This window comes from Schistocerca cancellata, chromosome 3 (assembly GCF_023864275.1).
Source record: "Schistocerca cancellata isolate TAMUIC-IGC-003103 chromosome 3, iqSchCanc2.1, whole genome shotgun sequence".
NCBI lineage: Eukaryota > Metazoa > Arthropoda > Insecta > Orthoptera > Acrididae > Schistocerca > Schistocerca cancellata.
The window spans coordinates 298,563,424-298,577,040 of record NC_064628.1 but is presented as its reverse complement, the minus strand read 5'-3'; the positions used below and the strand labels follow the sequence as shown (position 1 = coordinate 298,577,040).

At 43.1% G+C, this 13,617-nt stretch overlaps 1 protein-coding gene across 1 annotated transcript in view; it reads right to left on the bottom strand.

The window, feature by feature from the left end:
- Nucleotides 1–13,617, bottom strand: part of LOC126174999 (rho-related BTB domain-containing protein 1) — a 527,665-nt gene that overhangs the window by 192,143 nt on the left and 321,905 nt on the right. The gene's annotated exons all lie outside the window — the stretch shown is intronic.

Genomic DNA, 13,617 nt, shown 5'->3' with positions numbered 1-13,617 from the left:
AGAAGCTGATTGGTGTTGGAGCACGTTGATCGCGTTCTATAGTCACTTGTGTCACATTAAGTGTAAGGTTCTTTGTAACGACCTTCTTTAATATTTGACGATAAGATAACTCAGGAACGGGTTTCGTCCTCTATTACTCATTGCTGATGACGTCTTCTTCGAGTCTTGTATCACACTTTCTTTTTGAAACACTATAACACTTTTTAATCCAATAGTGTCCAAAAGTTAAGAAAATTCTTCAAAAAGAGAAAAATGACGATAAACTCTGAGCAGTAAGCCGTGATAAACCTCAAACTTGTTTGCTGTTTCATAGGGAGCAAAGGGAGTCTCTTAGGTCAAGTTGGGTTGTTTATGACATTACATTTTAAAACTTAGTGAGTAGCTGAAAGAAAGCTCGGACGCTCCGAAGTAACGGAGGAAGTATTAACAGAAACTTGAATATCTGATTTTTCGATCCCAGACAGGACAGAGACGCGCCAGAACTTAGTTTCCGAAACTGGGGTGGTGGTCGTAAATTTAGCAACAACATAATTATGTTTTGCTATGTAGACACATAATTAAATTATGTTGAAGTAAATAAAGTATTTTTGTAGTTCCTGTTCTGTACATGTATTTCTTCCATTGCAGTTGGCCTATTCTTTTGGTTTTCGTAATGTTTTGTACCCCGTCCCTCCATAAAATTTCAGACTGGATTAGTAAAAAATAGAGAAAGATTAAGATGATGGTTTTAATGCTTCAGCTGTTCTACATTGTCTCCTCCACATGAGTACAACGCACTGAAGGGTCATCAACCCAGGAAAGTCCTTCCGTGGGTTGTTGTTCACCTTGTGCATCACATTCACACCTTCTTCGGCCCTGACGAACCATCGAAGACCCTTTATGCACATTGTCGTTTTACGGTAGATTAGTTTTCCAGAAAAGAAATTTTTCATTTCAGTCAAGTCGCGGCAGACGTCCACGCGTCGTAATTATTGTTCGGGAGTCAAGTTGTGCAGAGCAAACTTTGCATACAGTGTTGTCTTCTTGAAAACATTCTGGAGAATGTCTTGAATACTTGATTTAGTCATCCAGTTGCACCGTGCACTTCTTCTAAGGTGGATCCAAGGTGTATGTAACATGTCACGCAAGCATAAATAGATGTACAAATGCGTACTTTACGGTGTACAGTGCGTTTTAAGAATTAACAAGCCTCTGTGAGAGCTACGTATACGAACTTGCCCATGTCCACAAGCTATTTTTAACTGTAAGTGGTCTCACTGACGACAAACCTTTGTATAATGTGCTGTATTTTATCCACCATAATGACAACATGGTATGAGATACTAAATCACAATGAAACACTTTTTATAACAAACATTTTTTGAAGACCAGAAGATCACAGTTACAACTGACGAAACAGATTAATAACAATAAAAACTAATTTATGCAATCTCGGCGATTGGAAGTTTTTTTCCAGCATAGATCGCTCGTTGTAAATTCTCAATATAAGAAAATTCTCACTGATTTAGAAGTGTTGCACCATTGTGATATGTGACACAACAACGTTGACACTCTACGGTCGCACGTCCACTATTTAACACCTCCCGCTCACAACTTACTGGTAAATGCACATCTTTTGTTGGGTTGTTAGTTCAAGCTACCACCCGTAGATACTGAGCTGACGTTGCTTATAAGCACGAAATCAAAAAGCATGGGTATTTTGGACGGACGGTGTGTATGTTTTATTGTGGTTGAGCATGTCCTATTGATAACTTCCGGTGTATTTCTCAGGTAAAATTAATGAGCCACAGACCTCCGAGGCTGAAGTAGCACAGGGCTCAAGAAAATCCAGTACACTGACAACCATCGTTTCACTAGTTTGTGAAAGTAAAGCCTGGCTGGCAACCCAGTCCTCGAGGTTTAGAGAAGACGAAACAGCTGCAGGATACTTTGTAAGTTTATTGAAGCCTGTGGGTAGCGCCCCAAGAAAGAATACGCGGCGTTAAAGAACATGCCTATTACAAAGTTATAACGGGAGAGGTACCATGTTAGCTGGGCGTACTGTTAAGGCCCAGAAGCGAGATTTACAGCAACCACACATGTGACTTTCCAGAGATGCAGTTTATTTAGAGATCCATTTCCTGAACAATACGATCCCTTCGTAAAGAGTAGTGGCGGATGAGTTTCTCGCACGTTGCACTGGTTGCACCGGTCAGCGAAATATCCAGATCTGAAAACCGGCTCGATTCAAAGATCCGTGCGGCCCTCGGTTCTCAGCCGTATTTTATAACGTTATGCGTCAAGCGAGTAACAGCCGAATCCAAAAATTTCGACTAACGTTAAGGGGTTCTTAAAACTACAGTTTTCTAGCACAGTAGCAAACAAAAATAGAGTGACAGCAATATTTCAAGATGTGCTTAATTTTAATTGATGTTGGTGAATTAGTCCGCGGGCTAAGTAAAGTTTTCCGCTTACACCAGAGGCAGAGCATTACGTAGAGCGCCCATTGCAGGCTTAATACACACATCAAAAAAAGTTTTGCATCACCTCGGTTCCGAGATTTCCGGAACCTGTACAGAAAATTGGAACAGAGATCAACATAATCACCATTTATGCCCTTTCTATTGCTCATGAGAACCACATATTGCATGTTGTACCACCATACAGCGAGACCTTCAGAGGTGCTGGTCCAGACTGCTGTACACACCGGTACCTCTAATACCCAGTAGCACGTCCTTTTGCATTGACGCATGCATGTATTCGTCGTGGCATAATATCAACAAGTTCATCAAGGCACTGTTGATCCAGATTGTCCCACTCCTCAACGGCGATTCGGCGTAGATCCCTCAGAGTGGTTGATGGGCCACGTCGGCCATAAACAGCCCTTTTGAATCTATCCCAGGCATGTTCGATATGGTTTATGTCTGAAGAACATGCTGGCAACTCTAGTCTAGCGATGTCGTTAACCTGAAGGAAGTCATTCACAAGATGTGCACAATGGGGGTGCGAATTGTCCACGAAGACGAGTGCATCGCCAAAATGTTGCCGATATGGTTGCACTATCGGTCGGAGGATGGCATTCACGTATCGTACAGCTGTTACGGTGCCTTCCATGAGCACCACCAGCATACGTCGGCCCCACATAATGCCACTCCAAAACAGCAGGGTACCTCCACCTTGCTGCACTCGCTGGACAGTGTGTCTAAGGCGTTCAGCCTGACCGGGTTGCCTCCAGACATGTCTCTGACGATTGTCTGGTTGAAGGCATATGCGACACTCATCGGCGAATAGAACGTGATGCCAATCCTGAGCGGTCTATTCGGCATTTTGTTGGGCCCATCTGCACCGCGCTGCATGGTGTCGTGGTTGCAACGATGGGCCTCGCCATGGACGTCGGGAGTGGAGTTGCGCATCATGCAGCCTGTTGCGCACAGTTTGCGTCGTAACACGACGTCCTGTGGCTGCACGAAAAGCATTATTCAACATGGTGGCGTTGCTCTCAGGGTTCCTCCGAGCCATAATCCTTAGGTAGCAGCCATCCACTGCAGTAGTAGCCCTTGGGCGGCCTGAGCGAGGCATGTCATCGACAGTTCCTGTCTATCTCCTCCATGTCCGAACAACATCGGTTTGGTTCACACCGAGACGTCTGGGCTCTTTCCTTGTTGAGAGCCCTTCCTGGCACAAAGTAATGCGGACGCGATCGAACCGCGGTATTGACCGTCTAGGCATGGTTGAACTACAGACAACACGAGCCGTGTACCTCCTTTTTGGTGGATTGACTGGAACTGATCGACTGTCGGACGTCCTCCGTCTAATAGGCGGTGCTCATGTATGCTTGTTTACATCTTTGAGCGCGTTTAGTGACATCTCTGAACAGTCAAAGGGACTGTGTCTGTGATACAATATCCACAGTCAACGTCTATCTTCAGGAGTTCTGGGAAACTGGGTGATGCAAAACTGTTTTTGATGTGTGTATAAGTGAGAAGGGGAATGTTCTATTGTTTGTTTTCCAATGCTGACAACTCACGAGCTGTGGTATAAATGTCAAACGAAAGTAACATGGTATCGTGAATGCGGATTATCGAGGTGGTAATCTTCGAATATGGTACACGTTTGTAGCAAGCAACATGCAATCAAATTAAGGCTATTGTAACGCAGTGCAATGAGTAAAAGAAAAAGGAGTATGACATTCAAAATATGTAATAAACATTTGCTGTCTTGTCTCACATTGAAATTACTGTTATTAATTGATATAACATCCTAATTTGTGTTGGTTACCAGTTAATAGTGTAAGATCGATACGGGAAAGTGTGGCAAAGTGGCGAGGACGGGAAAAGCGGCCTTCGCATATTTTTTGCCGTGGAAAGTGCTGCGCCGGCCGCGGTGGTCTAGCGGTTCTGGCGCTGCAGTCCGGAACCGCGCGACTGCTACGGTCGCAGGTTCGAATCCTGCCTCGGGCATGGGTGTGTGTGATGTCCTTAGGTTAGTTAGGTTTAACAAGGGGAGGCCGCCAATTGTGAAATTCAGATTCGATTCATACTGCGCATAATAAAAGCTCATGGCCAGAGGTGTAATGTGGCAAAGCACCAAGATGCACTTCTCAGCCGTTGTCGAGAAAATCGACAGTTAAAAGAAACCGTTCCGGTGAAGTACTCTCTACGAGCAATAGTTTTCTACAGCGTCGTGGCGCAGCGGTAAGCGCTCGGGTTCGTAAATCGAAGGGCGTCAGATCGAATCTCGCGCCATGCAAATTTTTTTTATTATTAGTTTTTTGTAATTCAAATTATATATATATATATATATATATATATATATATATATATATATATATATATATATATATAAACTATTAATGAATTGCTTATGCATGTTGGTGAAGGCGGATCGCTCTCCAATTGTACCGCCTCCATTTTTCCGTTTTTTTAACAGGGTGTACCAAAGCTCTCCCGTCCGCACTGATTTTCGACGATGTTATAAGTTGCGCTAGGGACCGCATCTACCTTCTTTCGAAGTTAGCAGGCAACTAAGCTGCTATGCGGTGGCTCGTTTCATCTGTCCTTCAAGTGTAACGAGCGAGTAACGGAGTTTATATTTCATACCTGCCACAGCGAATTTGTTTTCATGGGATCTCTATTCTAATTCGAACGTTTGACTCACGTTATACGTATTCGTTTCGGAATATCGTTTCTACGTCTTCCGTTAACTATACGTGGTTAACATTATGAAGACAATTAATAACATTTGTGAAATAGGACTTTGTTTGCGGAAAATATAATGATGTTCGAAGTCGCCAGTTTTTCCACGACAAACGACTTTCAACAACTTATTATATGGATAGTTGTTGCAACTGATTCCCGGTATATATATATCTGAATTACAAAAAACAAATACTGAAAAAAAAAACTTGCATAGAGCGAGATTCGATCCGGCGACCTTCTGATTACAAACCCAAGCGCTTACCGCTGCGCCACGCCGCTGTGGAGAATTATTAATCGTAGAGAGTGTTTCACCGCCACGGTTTCTTTTAACTGTCGATTTTCTCGACAACGGCTGAGAAGTGCATCTCGGTGCTTTGCCACATTACACCTCTGGCCATGAGCTTTTATTATGCGCAGTATGAATCGAATCTGAAATTTACAATTGGCGGCCTCCCCTTGTAAGTAGTTCTAAGTTCTAGGGGACTTATGACCTAAGATGTTGAGTCCCATAGTGCTCAGAGCCATTTGAACCATTTGAAAGTGCTGCTGTCTGCCAAGAAATGGTCACACTAGTTTCGACATAAAACGCCATCGTTGGCAATGAGGTTGACAGAGGAATCTTGTTCCGTTGTTTTTTTGGTAAATTTTTTTGTTTTTTGTCATCTGATGTAAGGTAACTCGTTTGCTGCATATTACTATTGTTACCTTACTTGTATGGAAGTAATATTTTCTACAATATCGATGTTTAAACAACATCTTTTGGTCTACAAATGTAGCTTCTTGTTACGTATTTTAGTTTGATAGTTTCTTCTATGGGTCACTTATGCCGACATGGTGCCCGATCGGGAAAAGTGGCCTCACTACTCGTCGGGGAACAGGGCTAGGTGTTGACCCCATAAGAGTTAGTTACTTCTAAAACACTTTCGTAATTCAATAGACAAAACTGACTTCTAAACCCTTTTACATAAAAAGAAATCATCCGCCATTCTGTCCCATTGTGACAGTTGTGAATTAATTAAGTCATATTATTTAAAACCGTCTCTGTTCTGTTATGTGTCGTCTAAGACAAAAGTCCGGTTGAAAACGGTATGCTGCAGCGGTTTGGTATTCATTCAGATGCTATGGCGTGAAGACGCACAGAAAATGTGCCCGCATACCAGAAAAACAAACATGGGATCCTGTTGCAATGGTACTGGCCACAGTACCCGTTCAGGTACCGAAAACTGGTCACTATGTAAGCCTTCAGAAAAATGCATGTAATTCCAATAGATTATTTACTTTTTCACTTAAAAATCTGATGTGATACGTTATAACATAGTGCTCCAAAATGTGTAAATGGTAAGTTTCTGTCAATAACCATGGCTTGGTGAAAATTAGCCTGAGGTGTCGCCCTGAATGTCAGTACTGGCTCTGAAGGGAAAAAAAAATTGTTTGACGCCCACTGGTACAGAGAATGTCGGGGGAAAGCATTGGGGAGATGAAGCTCACCCCGTCAGCTATGGCCAAGAACTTCTGTATACATCTGCACGTTTCATTATACGTTATAGAGCTACAGAACCTCCTAACAGCGAGTCATTGTGAAGCAAACGTGTCAGACAACTGTTTTGTCATTTTGGAAGAGATTTTTTTCGGATTTGTTACCTATTCTTGAAATGGATACAAATATGTTCGTTTTCAGAGCTAGTCTAATGATGTATTTTAGACACTTGTTAGGCTAATACCTAATAGTTAACCCTTACTTCGTTCTCAAGCTTCTGACATCCTGTTTAGGAATTATGGCTCCATTTTTATTTTATAATACAGACTTGTGGACACTGGTACATGTATAGGTCTTTCACAAAGTGAGGATCATGCGAAGTGTATCGCCAACAGAGTGCTGAACGCTTCTGTCCAAGCAAAGCAACGAGAGTAAGAATTGCTATGTAAAGAAAATCGTATTTATAAACCACCAAGAGCAGATGCTGAAATAAACCTTTATTCACGTCTTCAAAAGTAAAATGCATTAAAACAGTTAGTACACGTTTATATTCAGATTCTATTCTGCTGTGTGGAGTGTGTGGTGCATTTTCAGAGTGCGCTAAACACAAGAGCATGGAAACTAAACTTACACAGTGTACTAAGATTATCTAACTATATTAATGCGTTTTACTGTTGGCGGCAGTTTCAGTGATGCATGATGATGTTGTTTTACTTTACTGACGGCACGTTGCGAATGGTATCGTACACGCTGATGCAAATAATTTTATCTTAGCTGATAATGCCCGGGTGGGTAAACTGGTTGTGAATAAAGCTTCATTTCATCAGCAGCTCGTGTAGGATCATAGATGCGACTATCTTCAGACATTTTCGAGCGTGAAACAGCAGCTGCACAAAACGAATTGCGAACACAATCCGCAGTCAGTCAGTGCGAAGGGACATAACGAGGCTGTAGACTGTGGGAACTGAAAGAAAACGCCACCGGCGCATTGCGGCGAAACCAGTGCACGGCGTTAGTGCCGTATTGTTCGCCGGCTTTTGTACCCTGCAAGGCGTCAGAAGAGCCTGCAAACGGTTGCTGCCGAAAGCACTCCGGAAGTATCGGGTTTTATTATTGCGGTAATATTTGCCACGAGTACCTATTGTGCGCGCCGCTGTAAAGTCAGACTCTACCAGGTACGGTTTATATTCGCGGCAGACATTCTTTCCCGACTTCTCTACGTTTACGCTTGTCTTTCCATAAATCATTCTTCGCTTCGTTCGACGAACACTGTACAAAACGCATCTATAAGGATAGCCTTAATGAAATTCGAATTTTCAGTTTTGAATCGAAACCATACATATTATGAAAATCGATGTACTTATATATGTATGTATATTCCACATTTCCTCCTGAACTAATGGACAGATTTCATCCAAACTTGTACACATGTTGCTTGCTGTCAGGAAAGATTCGTTGTGGGAGCAAGAACCACCTACATATGAAAGGGGTGGGCGTGAAAAGCAGTGCAGATCACGACGAGCGAATAACCTTTATTTTATTCATCCAGTGTTCGAAAATGAGAGCACTTAAGTGACTTGCAACAAACATTACACATGATTTCAAACCTTTACGAAACTTTTTCTCGCTAACAACCCCCACAAAATGCTTGTGCACTAAAACTACCGCATGGAGCATGACGTTTTAATTGACTGCATTTTACTGCTAACTCTATTCACAACACATTTAGCAGACACTCGTCACATGTATACTGAATATACCAATAAAAATATATCTCTGTACGAGACACAATTTAGGAGATATGACTCCAAATATGGAGATTCGTCAAAAACTGCAACATCGTATGTGAGGTTTTGATTCATTAATTCTTCACGACGAACTAGTCACAAAGCATTTCGCAGACAGAAGTCACATGTACCACTGGATGTATTTGCAAAATTATATCATTATAGGATACATAGTTCGCGAGATACGACATCATAAATATTGAGCTGTGTAAAAACGAAACTGCAGGGCGAAATTCGCTAGAGATACAGATGAAATACGTGTACAAATATGTAGGTTGGTTGATTGGGGGAGGGGACAAAACAGCGATGACATCGGTCCCGTCGAATTAGCAAAGGAAGTCGGCCGTACCCTTTCAAAAGAACCATCCTGGCATTTGCCTGAAGTGGTTTAGGGAAATCACGGATAACCTAAATCAGGATGGCCGGACGCGGGTTTGAACCGTCGTCCTTCCGAATGCGAATCCAGTGTGCTAACCACTGCGTCGTCTCGCTCGGTACAAATATTTGTGAAATATATATGAAAAATATTTGACACGTGCGTACGTAGGTAAAGTCACGTGTAAAATGCTCATCCTAAACCCCTGGAACGATTTAATCGAAATTTAGTACACATTTTAGTTACGATCTGGAAAAAAATGGTGTACACTAGGGGTGTACAACAATCCTGTTGGAGGACATCTCTTGCTGTTTTCAGTACGACACCTGAAAATGGGCTTATAACAGCCCGAAACCGGTAGAGTGATAATAAAAGAACTTTACAACTGTAGCGGTATTTTCAGCCTCTGGTACCACCTTACAATTGGGGTGGAGGTGACATCGTGGAGAAAGAGGGAGAGAGGACGAGATGGACACAGGTATGGGGAGGGTGGAGGATATGGTCAGATAAATCGAAGAGGAGGCCATGGATAGAGAGAGGGGAGAGAAGGAGATGGACAGAGAAAGAACAGAGAAGAAGATGGACAAACAGAGGAGGGAGGAGGAGATGAACAGCGAGAGGGGGGAGGAAGAGATGCACAGAGAAAAGGGGAATGAGGAGATGGACAGAGAGTGGGAGGAGGAGGAGTTTGATCAAGAGAGGTGGAATAGGAGATGGACTGAGAGAGGGGGAGAGGAAGAGATGGACAAAGAGAGAGGCAGAGGAGATGGAATTAAAGGGAAGAGGAGATGGACAGAGAGTGGGTGGTGGTGGAGGTGGGCAGAGGGGGGAGGGAAGGAGGAGTCGGACAGAGAGGGGAGGGAGGAGGAGAAGAACAGCGAGAGGAGGGGGGGGGGAGAGATGCACTTAATAGAAGATCGGGATAAATACATACACAGGCAACGCTGGGTGCTAAGTTAGTTGCTTATAAAGTGTGAGAGAGAGAGAGAGAGAGAGAGGGAGGAAGAGAGAGAGAAAACGCAGGAAATCGGCCATCTGGAATACGGGGGCCGAGTAAATACATCTCTAGGACCACTCACATGGACTAGTAACATTGAAATCATTAATAACACCAAATGACAATTTAACCTCATGAAAACAAGAGTAAAACTTGAGAAAACGTAACGAAGTAACATACTTGCAACTACTACATTACGGATTTATTGTACATATAAAAACAAAAATGTATTAGAGGCCACTGAAGATGCTTCATAACATAGGGGGCAGAAGCGAAATGCGTATGGCAAAAACAAAATACCTTTCATTTTGTTGCAAAGAAGGTAAAAACCTCAAAAATGGTTCAAATGGCTCTGAGCTCTATGGGACTTAACTTCTGGGGTCATCAGTCCCCTAGAACTTAGAACTACTTGAACCTAACTAACCTAAGGACAGCACTCACATCCATGCCCGAGGCAGGATTCGAACCTGCGACCGTAGCGGTCGCGCGGTTCCAGACTGTAGCGCCTAGAATCGCTCGGCCACCCAGGGCGGCGAACAAACCTCCACGTAACTTTAATTATTTGATAAATTTTGAACTTCTTGTGTCAACAACAGTCATAGTTTATGTATATGTTGAGTTAATTTTAACCATGACGTGAGGTAAATTTTCAAAAAATGAGTTTAATTTGGTGGTCGGCGTCAGGGCTAAGACGCCAAGCTTCTGTGCTGTGCGTTTCGTGTGTTCGGTGGTTCATAATGACCTGTTCTACAGCACTTGCGTTACATCTGATTTCATTAGCTATGATTAAAACATGTTATTTACGCAGCAGACGATGAGTATCATTACTCGTGTCTTTTTGTGTCATGTCTTCACCTTTGACCTTTATGATCGTTCGTCATTTTGAGCTCAGACCTCGACGTAGAAAACAGCAGTCATCTTGTCCGCGCTCGTCCATCTCGACGACGCATAAAAAAGGAAGTGCCGTGGTACACACAACGAAGCGCAACAAACTTACCAGAAACTTCCAAAGAACAGAGGCAAGTGACAGACCATAATACCTGAGAGAGGAGGCAATCTGCAGCCGGCAGAGTCGCGATAGCGGTGCTACTGACGATCGCCAAACGTCACCTGTAGCGTGAAAACAAAAATTAAGTGCTGCGAATGAACGTTAAGTCCGCCAACGCGATAAAGACCTTATCTCTGCGATAAAGCGCACGTGTTATATGGCGGCAAACAGGGAACGAGTTTCAAAAGTTTCCTCTCTCGGGAAGTGTAGAGGTTCGGCCTTTAGAAGACCCTCAAAAAGGAAAACGTAAATAAGAAGAGAAAGGTAAAATGAAACAAGCACAGTAAGCGTTATTGGAAGATTTAGAAAGAATGTATTTGCAGCAACAGTGGACGTAAACACATGATCTTAGCGCCATCTCTCATAGAGAGAGAGAGAGAGAGAGAGAGAGAGAGAGAGAGAGATCTGAAGTAACATCGTACAAAACAGAAGTAATGGAATTTAGTAGCACATCCTGTAGAGAACCATAGAAGGTGCTGAATGTTAGTCGAATTAAATTAGGTGACGCTGGAGGAATTAGATTACGAAAGTAGACACTAAAAGTAGTAGATGAGTTCTGGTATTGGGACGGCAAGATAACTGACGACGCCTGGAGACGATATAAGATGCAGATCGAAAATAACAAAAAAAGTGCTTCTGAAAAGAAATAAATTTATTAATATCGAAAATATTATCTGAAATTATTTATCTGGAGTGTAACCGTGTACGAAAGTGAAACATGAATGACAAAGTAATTAGAGGAAAGAAGTTTTGAAATGTGGTGCTGAAGATAAAATGAGTAGATCGGATAACTCAAAAAATGTTCAAATGTGTGTGAAATCTTATGGGACTTAACTTCTAAGGTCATCAGTCCCTAAGCTTACACACTACTTAACCTAAATTATCCTAAGGACAAACACACACACCCATGCCCGAGGGAGGACTCGAACCTCCGCCGGGCCCAGCCGCACAATCCATGACTGCAGCGCCTCAGATAACTAATGACAACGTACTGAATAAAACTGCGGAGAAAAGAAATATTTATGGCATAACTTGCCCAAAAGAAGTGATTGGTAGGTTGCACACGTTCTGAGACGTTCAGGAATCCTCAATTTTGTAATGAACGAAAGTGTAAAGTTGAAATTGTAGAGGAAGACCGAGGCTTGAAAACAGTGGGGAGGTTCGAATGGATGTTGCCGTAGTTATGCAGAGATGAAGAGGCTTGCGCTGGATAGACTAGCATGGTGAGCTGCATACAACCAGTCTGCGGGCTGAAGAGCACAACAACAACAACAACAACAACAACACTGGATACGTTTCGTTGGGCATGACTTAGCTGTCTCGCCATGTATCAGGACGAGGACAATCGGATGAAAGTTTGTGGATGTATAGTCACTGGACGTGCCCGGAAAACGAGAATATTTTATTCGGTTGCATCTCCGCGAGACTGTGCATTCACAAACTCTCTGAACCTATCTTCTGTTTCCTAAAAGTCTTTCGAATGGATGTTCTACTCACTGACTGTCAGTAGTAACTGACTGAGACTAAGTTTCAAAAGTGTGATTCTGGTTACCTAAGAGACGACTTTGAAGCAATATACAAAGGTCAAATAAATGGTGCATATTGCCGAAACTTTAACACTGAACGTTGTGATCCAGCAACATGTTATAATATCAATACAGTGGTTACTTGTAATTCTAGAGGAAAAAGTACATGCTTCTACCGTGAGTGCAGTCTGTCGGAAACGTGTCACAAGTTAACACTGCAGTACTGGAGTCGTCTTGCTTCAGGATGGTTTGGACAACAATAACGTACAATCAGAGGCTCTGCATAGTCATTCCAATGGGGGAGCGCATGAGACAGGTGGACGTCGCAGTGAGTCAAAGTCATATCTCTAGAATCTGGAACAAGTTTCTACCGACAGGATGGATCAGTTGAGGATCGTCACAGTAGTGGCAACGGAAGAAAAACAAGAGGTGTGCGAGACCGATACCAGAGCATATCACACAAGTATACATCTTAAACATAAAGCGACACCTCTACGACGGAAGTTCGAGACAGCTACAAGAGGGCACGCGTCAACACGGACGATACCAAATAGGCTCCATGAAAAGTGATTACGTGTCAGAAGACCTCTCAAGGCTCCTTCTTCAAGTAGAGTTCGGAGAAGGACTCGTGTCGTGTGGAAACGAAACCACTCTTTGAGGGCAGGGCAGCAGTGGGACACAACGCTCTTTTCTGAAGAGACCCGTATCTTCTCCAACCTGAAAATACTGATATTCGTGTATGGAGGCAACGAGAGCAACTATTAGTATCGTAGACCGCCACCATCTTCAGTCATGTTTTGTGGTGGAATCTGGTACGACCGCAGGACAGCCTTTGTGCCAATACATGAGAAGATGATTGGTGCGAAGTATCGGGATGAATGCTTGCACGCATTGTGGCTCCGTTTGGTGAACATACTGGAACGGGTTTCACGCTGATGACCGACAAAGCACGCCCCCATGATCACAATCTTGTGAGCACCTTTGTAGTGGACTATACAAACAGTCGGATGGAACGGCCCCCATATTGTCCAGATCACAGCTGCATTGAAGATGTGCGGGCGACGCTGAAACAAGTGGTTGGCAATCGTCTTGTCCCACCAGAGACCACATAGAGGCTTATCTGGACAATCTGGTAAGGGGTACGCCTCGCTGAATGCAAAATTGTCTTCAATTACTAAAAGGGCTAGCTGGTCCACGAACAATGTGATATGCAAGATGACTGAGAAGAA